This window comes from Megalobrama amblycephala, linkage group LG11 (genome assembly GCF_018812025.1).
Source record: "Megalobrama amblycephala isolate DHTTF-2021 linkage group LG11, ASM1881202v1, whole genome shotgun sequence".
In the NCBI taxonomy this organism is placed as follows: Eukaryota; Metazoa; Chordata; class Actinopteri; order Cypriniformes; family Xenocyprididae; genus Megalobrama; species Megalobrama amblycephala.
In genome coordinates this window covers 8,785,751-8,802,724 of record NC_063054.1, presented here as the reverse complement: position 1 = coordinate 8,802,724, position 16,974 = coordinate 8,785,751, and the positions used below count along the sequence as shown (strand labels likewise).

Sequence of the window (16,974 nt, the reverse complement as noted above, 5' to 3'; positions counted from 1 at the left end):
ACATTAGGGTTTTATGTTACATCTAATGTTGTTAAATTAATGTTTATTGCATTTTTAAAATTTCATGCATGTTACCATGATGTTACCAGTGTGTGTGTGAATGACCCTGTGTGCACCTTCTATATGTTAGTGTTGTCCTTCTCAGCTTGTGGAAAATCTGCTTGTGATGAACTTTGATTCATCATGTGACTCTTGTCACCACTGTGTTTGGTGATTGTCAGTGTATTATAAAGGTACAAAACAGATATTAGTACTTCATTAGGTTGGTAAATTAACATTATATCAGTTAATGAAATACGTTATTTTACCGTAAATTTAACAGATTTTTTTTTACGTTGCTATTTTACGTTCTGGTAACCACAGCTGCCGGTTTTTTACTGTAAATTTTACTGGGATTTTTTTTACAGTGTGCTTCAAAGTGAATTCGCAGTGCTGCAAACAGTGTCTTCTTGACATGTTGACCACACAAACCAAACTCTCCCAGGCCTCAGCTGCAACTACACTGTTTGAGGGTCAAAGTAGACATCGTTCACGGACAGCCATTGAAGACCATAAGCTGGTATTATGCAAATTTGTTACATTGTTATGTAGGTATGTAACAGGAAGTGAGATGGACCAATCATTTCAGCAGTTCAGAATCGATTCTTTCTTATAGGAGACAATGACTTTATTAATTGTGCACTTTTAATCTTTTAAAGACATTCACAAACAGCTTTATTACACACTACATGAAAGGTAATATTAGAAAAAATGCAATAGGGGCACTTCAATATGAATTCTACATTCAAGTTCAACACTGAGAATGAACTGTGCCTGTTGATAGCATCGTTTATATGCACTCGCTGTTTGTGTTGTCTTTGTACCCGAGTGTTTAGCATTTTAGCACCTGATTTAACTGAATTATGAGTGGTTAGTGAAGTTTTTGCACTGAAATACACACAAAAGTAATGCTACTGTTTACAACTGAATTCACACTTGAGTTTCCTTTCAGTGGTCTGGAGGTAAATATTTTTGCTCCCATTGTTTTTCTCTTCATTTTCAACCCTCTCTAATTTTCTCAAGCTGCTGTAGTTGATGTTGGCACACAGAGAGGATTTTTGACCATCTCTCTTGTACACTAGTATGTGGGAGTATATGAAAAGTCTCAGGGGTGAGTTGAGTGCCAGGCTCCACTGTCTCCATGAGGTGTTTTGCTTTACTCTGGACTTCGCCGGCACCCCCCAACACAGGATTTACATACTACTGAGAGACAGGGACTTCCCTCTTTATCTCTGACACATAAACCCCCCTACACACATACAGAGAGAGAGAGTGCCTTATCTAGAAAGGATGTGCTGAAAACACAGATAGCTTTTTATTGCTTACATTTGCCTTCATACTGTTTATATATTGAATGATAATATCATTGTTTGTCGGAATCTGACTACTAGACTGTATAGTGTGAATGTGAGTGCAATACGTTCAGTTATGAGAAGTAGAAACTTTCCATACTGTATACAAAAAAAGCAACACGTTCTGCCGGTGTGGTTTCATATTGAGAAAACAACAGAAAGAGAAAGAAAAAGTTTTAGAAAAAGAAAGCGAAAGAGGAATCCTGAATCCAGATTATGTTGATAAATGTTGATCCAGATTTGATGGACAATTTTACTGTACTGTTTACTTCACAGCACACAAAAAGCACCTTTTCCTTACTGAACAACCACTTAAAAATAAAAACAATATATATATAAAAAAAAATGAAAAATCCTTAGTTTTAAAATATTATAAAAGATTATAAAACTTCAATGATCCTAAGAATTAAAAGAATTATTTAATTTAATTTAATTATTTCCTAATTTTTAAGAATTTCTGGATTATAAAGTAAATCAGGAAAAAATCTTAAAAGTTTTACTTTGCACATTTTCCATAAGAATTTAATGTTCAATTAATGTGGTATTATGTGCAAACAGTTTTAAAAGATATAATATATGTAAAAAAATTATATTATATTATATATTATATTATTATATTAAATTCTACTTGTGCATTTTAATACGTTTAGTATTATGTTGTTGACAAATGTATTCATTTTTTGTTACATACCAAGGGTCACTGCCCCCAATACTTACTGTACCATCAATTTTTGGAAACGATTTTATATTTGCTTATCACAGATATTAAAAATAGCAGCACATCTCTTCCAGGTCTAAAAATTATTCCTGGAAGTGATAAATGTATTAATGACACATAATTAGGCGAAGTTTCATTTGTCATTGTATCATCTGAGGAATCACCCTCTTACAGTACAGTAAGCATAATATTCTGCGAATATCAAAAACAACTTTTAACCAGAACAGCCTACAGTTGGTTTATTGTACATGAGAGGGATTTTTTAACGTCTGCCCCGTTTATAAGTGCAAAGGTGTAAAGTACAAGAGAAAAGCCCCCTGTTCAGCGAGCCGAGCCCCTCGCGTTCAGTACACCCACACAAGCAGTGCTCTGTCTGCCCCTCACTTTGACTCCTTCATGTACACACACACACACACACACACACCAAGATATCTCAATTATTTAACGTGCAGACCAGCCAAGTGTAATTCCCAAAGGTAAAAATATAAGGGAGGTTGGTGAACAGAAAGAGAGAATGCTGTGTGCCATTTAATTTCAGAAAAATCCCTCTATCCAGTTCCTTTGTCTTTCCCTGATTTTGCTCCTCAACAGAGTGAAACGATGGCACCGTGAATCAGCACTAAGGTCACATGATCATCGGGAGATCCCTCCACAGCACAGTCATGTGATCGGCTGGAAGCTTCTCCCGCAGCCAAAGCTGCTTCCCAGAAACCCGAGCTGAAGGGGAATAAGAAACAGAAAGAAAAAGAGAAAGAGAGAAAGTGCTAATATTAAGTGTTTTTGTTTATGTTGTCTGACCTTTCAGTTTGTGGTTTATTTAACCCTATAAAGGCTACTGTATCATATTAGATATACACATATTCTAAAGACTCGATTATCAACATGATCAAAACTTTGCTGTAAACCCTGTTGTACACAATCTACTTTTTTACCAAGTTAAAGGCCTTTTAGTATTATTGTAAATAATTGTAAAAACGTCCCCCTTCAGGCCATGGCACGTGTCTTTTTGCTGTAAAATCTTTAAAAAAATTAAAAAAAATGTAAAAGTAAAGTAAATATAAGAATACATTTTATATTGTTATTAATATTTCAAGATAAAGCAATGGGCAGAAGCAACATCTAACCTGATTATCCATACACCAAATATTTAGACAAATCATGTTAAAGTGTGAATCCCAAATATGATTTTTGAGGATTGTTTATTCGTTTATCTCTCAGTAATCATTGTATTGCATTGCATTATACATTTTGGCCCCCAGAATTAAAACTACAGTTTTTATCATAACAACTGACAAAACATTTAAATATCATCTTACTAAGACATACTGGGAGATATAGAGTGATAACTGATTTATTTTATGAAAGCTGTCTCCTATAATGATCTCATTGATTTACATCACAAACTATCAGAATTTCTTACATTTCCAAATTGCATATTTTTGCACAGTTTGCGCCTCTGTTTTTTTGTCCTCTATATGAACACAATATTCACACCATATCATACTAAATGAGCTATAAAAAGCTTGATGTATCAAATATGATACATCAAGCATATGCAAATGCACAACATATGCAAACTTTTTGAAAGATTTAAAAAAAAAAAAATTGTCTTAAACAAAATATGTCAGGCTTTACAGGGTTAAAAAATACCAACATTAAAAATGTCCCAGTGTTGTCATTTTAGATCTATAATGTCAAAATAATATGATAAAAAAGTGCATAAAAATCCCATAAGGTTACATTAACCAGAACCAGACATTTTAAAATCAACTAAAATATTGCATTTCAAATCCATATGGCCTTTTAAAGATCATCACACACACACACTCACAGATACACACTTCTTCCTACACTTCAGGTTGAATGTCACAATATGATACAGTAGTAGAGACTGGATGAGAAAACACTGTGGTGGTTTCAATGTAGTGGGTGTAAATGCGCTGGTGGTTTTACGTCGAGGAGCCACAGGCTACAGATCCTGCCTCATTACCATAACACAACCTTAATAAAGATCCTCATTCTCTAATCGTCAGATTAAAGTGCAGGAAATGTTACTGGTAGTCAGATTAAAGTGGAGGTGTGTTACTGGTAATTTATGGGGTCTTGTGCAATATAAATTTCCTTTATAAATATATAGAGTGTGTCATCAAATATTACTATGAATGCGAGGAAGTGCAATGCACAATATGGCGGAATGAGTCCCACCTTCTAAATAAAAGAGCCAATCGCCAATTGACCCTTCGTCGGGAGTTTGATTGACAAGCGATCTAACCAATCATAATGCCGAATCCGCCATTTTGTCCGACAAAGCAGTCAGGAGTTTGAAGATTAACCTCGGTGGACTTGAACTTGAAAAATGGTGTGTATTTACGTCTTTCTGCGTTTGAAACAACATTCCTTCTCATGTTCATTCATGTTTATTTGATGCTATAAAGTAACTAGTAGGAAGAGATGATCGGTGCATGAGCCGCTTGAGCTGAGGCACTACAGTGATCTGTCACGACACATTAAAGAGCCACAAAACGTTTTTTATTGTTCGAATTACACAAAAATTACACAATTTGAAAGCTGGGACTTTATTTAATATCACAAGTAACCTGCTCTGTCTTGTCTATCGATGTGTTGTCAGTGTCCCGGAGCTGTACTTGCATGACTGAGGCCCCATTTACACTAGTGCGTCTTCGTTTTAAAACGCACAAGTTTTGCTACAGTTACGCCTGACGTTTACACTATGCCGGCGTTTTTGAACCTCGAAAATGGAGAATTTCGAAAACGCTGCTGACCACGTTTTAGTTTGAAAACGCCGGGGTTGCGTTTCAGTATCCACCCAGGGGCGTACAGGACACCCCCGCAGCCCCCGCGGTGCGTGGGGGCCCCCACCCTATGATGGGCCCCGTCGCAGATTCACCTATTTGCTACATAGCCTTTGATTTTTTTAGAACTGAACTCAAATGACTAAAGATTAAAATAATGATCTAACTGAAGCCCAAAAATGCAAGCAGAAGATCATAAAAAATAGTGTATTGAAACGTGAAGTGAAAATTAACTTAAACTCAGCGAATAATTGTACCTGAAAGAAAGAAACATCTCCATTCGTTAAGAAATTCGTAGGTCTGTGTTTTTGAAATTATGGCCAGTGCTCGTTGCTGCTGTTATCAGTTCTCTTGGCTCTCGTGCACATGAGCTCTTGATGTAGGCTACATTTCTCCGGACCACAATGCCACAAGAAAGACTGTCCAGTTTAGCTCTTTTGAGTATTGAGAATGCTCATGCTCGTAACGACATTAAAGCAGCAGTGAAAGACTTTGCGCATCAAAACGCTCGGAGAGCGCAAAGGATTCGGTAGAGTGTTTGCTTTTTTGTGTGTGGTAGTCAGTTGATAAAAAGAATAAACTAGTTAATCCTCAAAAGTTGGTATTTTAAGATGTATATAAAGTTAGTTTTTCTCAAAATACAGCATATAGCTGATATATAGAATAGAGCATAGGCCTATAACTGATAGAGTTGTTCTTTTAAAGTTTTTTCTCCTAGTTCTTTTACTATTCATTTTTTTTTTTACTGCGAGGCATGAAATTTTCTTGTATAATTTCTTCTCTACAATTTGCGATGCTTATAGGCCAGTGTTTAAACTGAGATGTGTTGGCCATTACATTTACTTTATTGAGCTTACTGTTAAATAAAATTTGTTCCTCGGGGGCTATAACTGATGTTTGTGAATTATTGCTGTGAAGGATCCTCCTGCTATTTCTAAAGTAACTAAAATCGGAGCCGCGGCACTTTTGCCTCCACGTTCGTAAATTAGCTTAAATATTTATTCCTGCCTGGATTTTAGTCTGCGATATCAAAATCACTAAACATTATATAGCATAAATAATATTATTCAATAATAACATCAAATTAATCAATGCAATGATAATTCACCACATGATTCACTGTTAAATCAGTTTTTGTGAACTTGGGGGGAGACGGACTCAGGTGCACAACAGATTTTAACACATGACATCACTGCTCGTGGGAGGGGCCTCATCTCATTATTTGCGGGGGGGGGGGGGGGCTCACAGACATGCGGTACGCCACTGTATCCACCTTATTCCTGACAAGCCTACTGCGTTTCGAATTATGGGTTGCACTTCCGGTTTGGCGAACTTCCATTTAAAAAGACTGAAACGAATAGTTTCAAATCATAAGGTTGCCCTACAAATAAAGCTTATCCTTCAGTTTGACTCAATGAGCCGTCAATGGTTCTTTCATGTTTTATTTTCAGACATCGTGAGAATAACGTAACGCTTGGTATTTTAATGTAACGTTATAACAAGAACATTTATGGCAAGAGCTCTTTTCAATCGCTGCTTTCTATCCTCGTGATTATTTTCTTTTGTCCCTTTGCATTCCATTGTAATAGTATGAAGAAGGACAACATATACTGTACATTTCTAGTCTGTTCTCCCGATATAATTTACGATATATCCCATTAATAATTCACTGGAATGCATGAAAAATCTCTCGTTTTTCTCCTCAAAGCCTCACATCTCTTTCCAGGTTTGTTTTCACAGGTAAATACAATTAATTATCTGTAAAAATGATGGAAATCACTTTGAAATAGTATCATGCAATGCTGAAATTCATGAAATTTTTTTATTAAGGCAACGTATATTACATAATACAGATATATATCACGATAGTTATATTTAACCCGTCCGTAGGCCTAATTGCTGTGGAAAGAATCGCGCTCTTTCATGGCCTGTTGAAAGTACCTTGTTGATGCTTTTACACATTTAAATGTCCTTTTAGTGTTCGTTGGTTGAAGTTTGAGTAGAATTTGCCATCTCATTGTACCCAGTTTTAAAAAAACGTATTATTGCATTTATAGAGCGAGTCTTTCACTGACTGTTTACAGCTTAAAGGAAGTTGCATCCATAATTCGCGCAAAGCATCATGGGGCGTAGGTATAAGGTGGATAAACAGACCAAAATGGAGGCTGCGTCCGAAATCGCATACTACATTTGAATTTGAACGTACTTCCCGACCATTAAAACAGTACGTTCTATATAGTATGAATATGGGTAGTATGAATGGAATTTGGACGTACTACATCCGCCATGTTAATGTTGTCACTCGTCATGCGTCGTCACAACAGCGCGAAAATTTAAAGGGCCTGCTCTACTCCGCTTTCATCAGCAATATTTTTTTTTATTAATGCTCACCGCTTCCATCGTTGTTTTAACGTCGATTCAATCAACAGCTCAAAGGAGGCGTCGGTCAGCTGCTCGCAGATCACGCTTTCTTCAACAGCTTGTTAAATATGCCAAAGTATAATCACCTATTTAGCTAGGAAATTTTTACCTCAGAATAAAAATACATCTGTGAATATCACGACAGAGACTGATTTTGAAAACGGTGTTGTTGCTCTGCGTATCCTTGACGACCGTGTAAACAATAACATGGAGAATGAACTGCAATCTTTGGCTTTGTTGTAATTTTTAGCAGCCATTGTGCAGTTAAACTCTGCATTTTTTTAATACTGCAGCTGCCTACATGCGCAAAAGGCAACTGTTTACACTTGTGCACGCATTCCCAGTGTGCATGAACGGTCATGTGACATGCATTTTCAGCCATGTAGTGTAGACGGAGATCGTTTCTAAAATGCTGTGGAAATCCCAGTGTAGGCGAGGATCGTTTTCATTTTAAAAAGCTGTTTTAAAACGAAAACACACTAGTGTAAACGGAGCCTGAAATAGCTGACCAAAAAGTGTTTCAAAGATGGCCGCCAAGTCAAATGACTTGTCTTAAAGGGACTTTAGTGTCATTTAGGCTAATTTACAGTACATACACTGATTATGCATAATAACTTGACAATCTGTAACGTCATGCAAAGCCTTAAACTGTTAACTGTCATGGAACTTCATAAGTAAGTGATTTAAAATGCTGTAACACATGCAATTAATTTTTATTGGAGTTGACATAAGCATAATCTAATAGTATACTCCAATATACATAATACAAAGCACAAACAAATCCATACAATACTTTTTTATTGCACTAAACTATATTTATCAAAACATACCGGTATTAAAACAAATTTAAATTTATTTATAATCAACATTTCTATCGCCTCGTCCACCATCTTGGATTTTATTTATCACTGGTCTTGTCACAATACATTCTGGGATTGCTGATGAACATATTTGCTATTATTCAGAGGAAAATTAAAATATGAAGTGCAGTTGAAACTAAAAAGTCAAATACAAAAAACATTTACATAACGAGATTATTCACAGGCTGCTTTCATTTTGATATTTGAGTCATTTTCCAACAAGTCAGCTTCACTTTCATGTCATAAAGCTTTTGTTTGTGGGAACATTTTAGACTAGCATTTGTTTTTCAGTAGTTTCTTTGTTTATCCTTATCCATTTCATCATCTATATTTTTTAAATCTACAAACATGGTGTCTGTAGGCATGTCATCAAAGTACTGTACACGGAAGCATGAATATTTTTCAAAGCTATCGATGATGAGCAGAATATTTGCTGTCCTTTCTTCACGTTCACGATTTTACCAGTGAATGAAAAGAAGCAAGTGTTAATGTATTACAAAATATACCGTCCGTGATATGTCTGTCAATGAACTATGTCATGATGCTCTTTAACATCCTGGACGAGTTCTGATTTTGCCCACATGTGGTTTGGGCTCACCGTTCATTGGTTCTTAAAGTAAGTGGCATGTACTTATTCTGTAGGAGGCTGGAGTTTCTAGGTCTGCTCATCACTTGTTATGCTCACAGAGTTACAGTAAACACTTAAAGCATGTTCACATAGGTACTTTTTCATCTTCAAATCATTTAGTTTTGCTTCGTCAATCCATTTCTACAAGACTGCATTTTTGTATTACTGACACTGTGTATGTGCTGGTGTAATATTTGAGTAATGTTTCTTTTCTAGTAGTCGATCCACTTGAATTATTGTCCTACATTACACTGTAAAAAGTTATACGTTATATCTACTCCACAAATTTTTGGCAACAGATTACAAGCAATATTATTAATTAAATTCAACAAATAGAATTGAGTTAGAATTAATCAAATTAATTCCTTAAATGTCAAGCATTTAAAATGAGTACAATTTAAGTAAAATGTAAACAAAAATATCTGAATAACAGACAGACGTCAAAGATGAATTAAGAACTCTTTATTTTTTTATTTTTTTGCCAACATTGAAGACACCTGATGATAACAAGCAGAACCACTGAAGGAAAGAGAAACACAAGAATTAACAAAGATTTATTTTATTGAAAATGTTTGGTCACTATTATGGTGATCAGTGTTTCATTTAGTTGGCCAGTTTGACTCTTTGCTTTTTATGTCAGTTTGTGGTTTTTGTAAAGGTGTTTGCTAATTCTACACATTTTAAATGGTCGACTTTTAAGGAATTCATTTGATTAATTCTAACTCAATTCGTATATGTTGAATTTAATTAATAATATTGCTTGTAATCTGTTGCCACAATTTTATTGAGTAGATAGAGTGTATTAATTAAGAATTATTTTGTAGAATTTGTACTTGAGTACTATTAAAATTTTATTTGCACATTGTCATGACTAAATATTATAACAAATCCATTTCAATTTGCAATGGCCACAACTGTTACATGTCTGTAATTTTTAATCCTAGCCAAAATGAATTAGTTTGTCTCAAGCATAGTAAATTTTAACTATTCTGTAAATAAACCAGAATTGACAGTAAAGTTAGCAGGTTTACAGCAAGTTAGCATGTTTCATGATAGAGTAAAATGTTGACTCAGTAACATGAAGGGTAATTTCTATGTACTTTTTACACCCTCTACATATAAGCTCTTTAAAATCTACGGTAAATTTCTCAACTTTTTCTCCTCCGTTTGTGGGATTGTGGCAGTTCAAGCCCTATTGACTTTAACGTTGTGTCACAACATTACCCTATTTTTGGAGAAAGCTGACATAAGCTAACACTGTGTGAAGCTACAGTTATTATACACACTGCTGAGTGACTTACAGTAACAGCCTTCTGAAAATTACTGCACCAAAATATATATATACGACTGTGACATTTTCCCTTCAAGTATACATTTATAATCTAATGGAAACATTTAAGATTGCTTTGATTTTGGGCCAATGTCTCTGAATTAATCTTGTAAAGTTATGCTATATGTTCTGAAAATGTTCCTTCAATTTAATGCAACTATTTGAACATAATTCAGTTGGAAGATCATGAGTTCATTCAGTTCATGACTGAATGAGCTCATGATATTCAGTATTTTTTTTACATGTTTTCTTGTAGAATACATAAACATACAAAAACAAGATGCATTTAATTGAGGAACTTCTTTTTAGGGAATGTATATTATTGAATTAATTTGTTTTGAACTAGTTATTTTTCTTACCCAATTGACATTTTCAAAAAAAAAAAAAAAATCGAACAAAATTTTGTAAAGAAAAAAGGAACAGTTCACTTCAAAATGTAAATGCATTTTTACACAGTTAATTATTTTACACAGTTATTCTTTTTAAAGTTTTATACTGTATTCTTTTACAGAGAATAAAGAGTCCAATTTGGATATTAGCTGTGACCTGAAAGGCTTCACTAAACAAGTCAGTTCCTGTTCAATTGAGACTTATCAGGTAATCTGTAACAGATCACCTTACCTGACTCTGACTATTAACTATACACAACACAACTGGCTCCAGTTTACCATTAGGGCACATGGCCAAGATACCAAGCTTGACACAAAGACAGCAGAATCAGGGCACTGCAGACCAGCTAATTACAAGAGCACAGATAATGTAGCTCTCCCAGCTCGGTACATCAATAATGCAGAGTGCCGCTATCCAAAGCCTGGGCCAGCTAGACAGATTTAGGACATTCACTGTGGCCTTTGTCAAAAACAGCCTCTGTGCCTCTCTCTCTTTCAATTCCTGACTGTCTTTCTCTTCTGGAACTGTGAATAAAATACTCATTGGGGGTCCTGAGTTCACTGCTGCAAAGTGATCTTCAGGCCCTGCCTCTAATGAGCTGTGGCCAGAGAAACAGTTAGACTTGTTTGGAATGTTACATTATTCTGATAAATTATTCAGCTAATATCAATTTTGAAAGGACTTAAACATACTATTAAATCATTCATATTCATCTATATGGTCTCATTAAAGGGTGGGAGTTGCACTGAAAGTTACAGTTCTATACTCAGTATTAACAATTTGTTGTCATTCCATTTTGGCGGCAAGAGCAGGAATCATGGAGGACACCCTATTAAAGGGTTAGTTCACCCAAAAATGAAAATTCTGTCATTTATTACTCACCCTCATGTTGTTCCAAACCGGTAAGACTTTTATTAATCTTCTAAACACAAATTAAGATATTTTTGATGAAATCTGAGAGCTTTCTGTCCCTCCATAGACAGCTACGTAACTACCACTTTGACGAGTCAAAAAGTTCATAAAGGGATCATAAAGCTAATCCATATGAATTGAGAGGTTTAGTCCAAATCTTCTGAAGAGACACGATCGCTTTATATGATGAACAGATTGAATTTAAGCTTGTATTCACATATAAACACTGATCATCGCACACATCATTTGGTAAACGGAAGCTCAAGTATGTTTGACGTGCAAGAACCAATGAGGTTCATTCTCGTGTGTTACGCAGCACGTTTGAGCTTCCGCAAGAAAAAAAGGTTTGGTTGAGCTTCTGTTTATGTTCGCTGATCAATGTTTATATGTGAATAAAAGCCTAAATTAAAGGTGCCCTAGATTCATAAATTGAATTTACCTCGGCATAGTTGAATAACAAGAGTTCAGTACATGGAAATGACATACAGTGAGTCTCAAACTCCATTGTTTCCTCCTTCTTATATAAATCTCATTTGTTTAAACGACCTCCGAGGAACAGGCGATTCTCAACATAACACCGACTGTTACGTAACAGTTGGGGTGTACACCCCCAATATTTGCATATGCCAGCCCATGTTCAAGGCATTACACAAGGGCAGCCAGTATTAACGTCTGGATCTGTGCACAGCTGAATCATCAGACTAGGTAAGCAAGCAAGAACAATAGCGAAAAATGGCAGATGGAGCAATAATAACTGACATGATCCATGATATCATGATATTTTTAGTGATATTTGTGAATTGTCTTTCTAAATGTTTCGTTAGCACGTTGCTAATGTACTGTTAAATGTGGTTAAAGTTACCATCATTTCTTACTGTATTCACGGAGACAAGACTGTCGTTATTTTCATTTTTTAAACACTTGCAGTCTCTATAATGCATAAACACATCTTCATTCTTTATAAATCTCTCCAACAGTGTGTAATGTTAGCTTTAGCCACAGAGCACTATCAAACTCATTCAGAATCAAATGTAAACATCCAAATAAATACTATACTTACGCGATTAGACGTGTTGCATGACAAACACTTTGTAAAGATTCATTTTGAGGGTTATATTAGCTGTGTAAACTTTAAGGCACTGTTCAAGGCAAGCGCGAGCTCTGTGGGCGTGGACCACGGGATTTAAAGGGGCCGCAGCCTGAATCGGCGCATATTTAATGATAGGCAGTTAAAAAAATTAATAAAAAAAAAAAAAATTGAGCTGAAACTTCACAGACACATTCAGGGGACACTTAAGACTTATATTACATCTTTTGAAAACATGTTCTTCGGCACCTTTAAATCTGTTCATCATATGAAGCAGTCGAGTCTCTTCAGAAAATCTGGACTAAACCTCTCAATTCATATGGATTAGTTTTACGATCTCTTTTTTAAAGTGTCAAAGTGTCAGTTGTGTAGCTTTCTATGGAGGGACAGAAAGCTCTCAGATTTCATCAAAAAGATCTTCATTCGTGTTCCGAAGATGAATGAAAGTCTCACAGGTTTTGAACAACATGAGGGTGAGTAATTATTGAAAGATAGATATTTAGATTCTGGAATTTCGGTCAATGACAGGCCATTTTCGCTGTGTATAAAACATATAATATGCTTCAAATGATTATTCATATATGTAAATATGCACTAATAACGAATACCAGTCACAGCAGCAATCGCTCTCGCCTCCGCCATGTTTAAAGTTTATGGCCCGCCCAAATCAGGAACTTGGGTATCAAAATTATCTCAGAGTTTCCCAGTAGTAAATACGACTTGAGAGGGCATTCATGTCCAATTTCTGACTAGGAAACTTGTATTTATAATAATAAGCCAGATGCTCTTGTAATATCATGTTTGGCTTCTGTCATATTTGTTACTATAACGGTGTCCCAATTCAAGGCTTCATCCTTCGAAGTCCACAAAGCCCGAGCGTTGTTAAATGGGACGGTCTAGTCTACGGAGGATTGGTTTCATCGCTAGGAAATGTAACAGCTGTCATTGAGGAGCGGCAGTAACGTTTGTACTGGACTTTTTTATATTCAACTGTCTGAAAACAAATCAGGGTTCACAACCTGTCTAAATATGTTCACCTTGATCCATTTCTGTACATAATAAAGAATAAAATAACTATCCATGAAATCTCATCTTGGTAAGATATGTGAACATTGTATCGTATTTGAGAAAGTTGAAACCCAAAACTCGTATTAAAAAGTGTAATCTGGCATTTTCGTCACTGATGTATGGTGAATCTTGGTATAGGCTAGGGTGCAAAGGATCCACTTGTTCTATTCATTGCGGCCTGGGAAATGAAAGATTTAGCATATACTTCATATTGGGCAGCCTTCGTCTGGCCTTTGAATTTAGCCTTCTAAGGATGTACCCTCTGAATTGGGACACAGCTTATGTGTTCCCCTGTCTAATATCTTGACCCCGCCTTCCTTGTTATCTGATGATCAGTTGATTTACCCCATCTGTCCTCTCTCATTTTCCATCTTGATTGCTTCCCTGTTTATTCTCCCTGTGTTCTCATCCTTGTGCCTCATCAGTTCTCATCCAATGGTGTAGGTACAGTCAAATCAATTGTATGTATAGAGTTACAATTTTTGAGCCTATGTTAAAAATTGAGGTTACAGCGAGGCACTTACAGTACAATGGAAGTGAATGGGGCCTATTTTCAAATAATTTAAAAACAGAAATGTGAAGCTTATAATTTTTTTTGTATAAGCACTTTCAGTTGTAAAGTTGTTCGTTGTTACAACCATTTTAGTGTTTTAGGCGTCACATTGTAATGTCAGCAAAGTTGGATATAACTTTGTAAGTCTCGTCACCATTTATTTGTATTTTAACATTTACTGATTGGCTCCATTCACTTCCATTGTAAGCGCCTCACTCTGTGTATATTTTGTTCTATTTTTAAAGAAATTGATGTACAAGCGGAAATGAATTTGTGTGATCAACATTATGCCACAAGTGCTGTCGATTGAGCGTAACTTGTACTGAACCCAGGCAGTAAGATAGAGTTAGATAGCAGCCTATTTTGTATTTTACATGTCTGGCACTACACAAATCAGTCTTGGCACACGTACACACAATTTCATTTTCATTTTAATCATGTATTTGGCTCTGCCTGCTCTATGAGCCCAGACTAATGAAATGAGCTCTGTCTGTGCGTCTATGGGGAGGTCAGTGGGTACATGAGGGTGTAATTGATGTTTGCACACACAAGAGTGAGCGAGAGAGAGAGAGGTCTATGAGTATAAGGGTGAGTTATTGATGTCTTTGTGACGAGTTGTCATGTTTAGGTCACATTGGCGTAAGTACCTACTAAATATTCAGCATCTGGCTCAAGGGCACATGAAACAGATCATAGGACAGGCGGCAGGATAGGATGCAGAGTGGAGAGGACAGAAATGGAAGGAGAAAAAGAAGTGGAAAATCAAAGGGACAATCCATCAACAACCTCTTTAATTTTTGCAGATTTAGAGTTAGATATGAATAGTACAGGGAATTTACCAAAAACAAAAGTCCCATCAGTCTCTGAAAATTCCCAAGCGGATTTCTTTTTCAAAACCTCAAAGCACTGTATAACTATATAACTAGTGCCATTGGATACTGCAAACATGTCCACAATAAAGAAAAGGAAAAATCTTTTTAAAGTCTAAACATGTGTTATGTTTTTAGAAATGTATTGTTGTTGGTTTTATATGGTTTTGAAAAAAAAATTATGTATCATTTGAGGAAAAAATATAAATTTAAAATGTCATGTACTGTAAGTAAAAAGTATGTGTACACAAAAGGTTTTAAATGTGTTTTGAGGATATATATATATATATATATATATATATATATATATATATATATATATATATATATATATATATATATATATATATATATATATATATATATATAAAAATATAATTTTTTTTATTTTTATTTTATTTTATTTTTTATGTTTGACCAGGGATGCAGAGATGGAAAATTTCTGGTAAATTTCCAGAAACTTTCCAAAAATCCTGGAAAGTTTCAGGAAATTCTGGAAATTTTTCGGAAAATTACAGGAACATTTCCGACCCTTTGCATCCCTATTTGTGACTTTATGCCCCCTCAAAAAATCATCAAAATTCATTTTAATTCCAAAATTTAAAAAATAAGCTCATTATAGAAGATATATATATATATATATATATATATATATATATATATATATATATATAAAATATATATATATATTAAAGTAATCATTTATGAATTGCTTTTCTTTTAAATAAATGTACATTAAAATAATACATTAATGGATTAAAAATGAATTGGTCATTTTATTGGACTTTAAGTCAGATTTACAAAATGTACTGTATGTGTGTTTTTGTATTAAATAACAAAATATCAAACCAAGCGGTATCTGCAAATAAATGCTACATTTTCTTAGTCATTTTTGTCTCAATAATCCAAAATCCAGATATTTTAGGGGTTCAATGTATGTTCTTCTGTTCTTCGTTTTTGGCGTAATCTGTATGGCCATGGATGCAAAGATGTTTAGGCATATGGCTGTAAGTCTAATCTGATGTAGGAACTGCAGGGTTGTGATCAGGTGATATCATCATGCTGTGACTCATCAGAGCCACACTAATGCAGCTCCTGTGCTGAAGTCATCACCCTGATTGAACTGATCCTAGATCTGCTTTAAAGTGGTGTGATCAACCTGCCATGAGTCATGAGAGGACATTGTCACCCATCTGCCAGGAATTAAAAGCTACATTGCTGCTGCTGCTTTTTAGAAGATTTCACATATCACACATACAAAATTATACTACAAATCTAAAATCTGTAAAATTAAACATTTCTCTGTCTTTGTGCTTTTATTTTGATTAGCAAGTTACTAGATAGCCTACTAGGTTTGTAAAGCAGTAAAGGCCGGGACACACCAAGCCGACGGTCGGCTGTCGCGCAATGTTGGGCCGTTTTTGAGTGTCGGTCGGCTTAGTTTTTTCGGTGTGCACCACTCACTCTAGTCAGATGCCATCTAGGTTTTTTGGGCCGATTCAGCATGTTGAATCATTGCCCTGGTTTCACAGACAAGGCTTAAACTAGTCCTAGACTAAAATGCATGTTTGAGCTGTTTTAACGGAAAGTAACTTGCACTGACATATCTGAAAATATGTCAGGGCCATTGTTTTGTCTTAAGATGCACACCAGTGATGTGTTTTTCTAGGGTACGTTTATAAAAGCTACTTAAATACCCTAATTGAACTTAAGCCTAATCCTGGCTTAGGCTAAACCCTGTCTGTGAAACCGGGTCATTGTCAGCGCCGTCTATGAGAGAGAGAACTCTGATTGGCTGTTCAGCTTAGCGAATGACTCAGAGCACCAGAATAAAAGCGAAAGAGATGAAAGCGAGAAAAGAAGTCAAGACGGTACAAATAGAAAGCTGTTACAGGCCCAGTTTTACAGACAAGACTTAGCCTAAGCCAGGATTA

At 35.4% G+C, this 16,974-nt stretch overlaps 1 long non-coding RNA gene across 2 annotated transcripts in view; it reads right to left on the bottom strand.

Annotated features, from left to right (window-relative positions):
• Nucleotides 1-318: 318 nt before the first annotated feature.
• Nucleotides 319-16,974, bottom strand: part of LOC125279074 — a 118,476-nt gene continuing 101,820 nt past the window's right edge. For both annotated transcript variants that reach the window (XR_007187305.1, XR_007187304.1), the window contains exon 6: nt 319-2,826. This is a non-coding gene — a long non-coding RNA (uncharacterized LOC125279074). The remainder of the gene's footprint in view (nt 2,827-16,974) is intronic.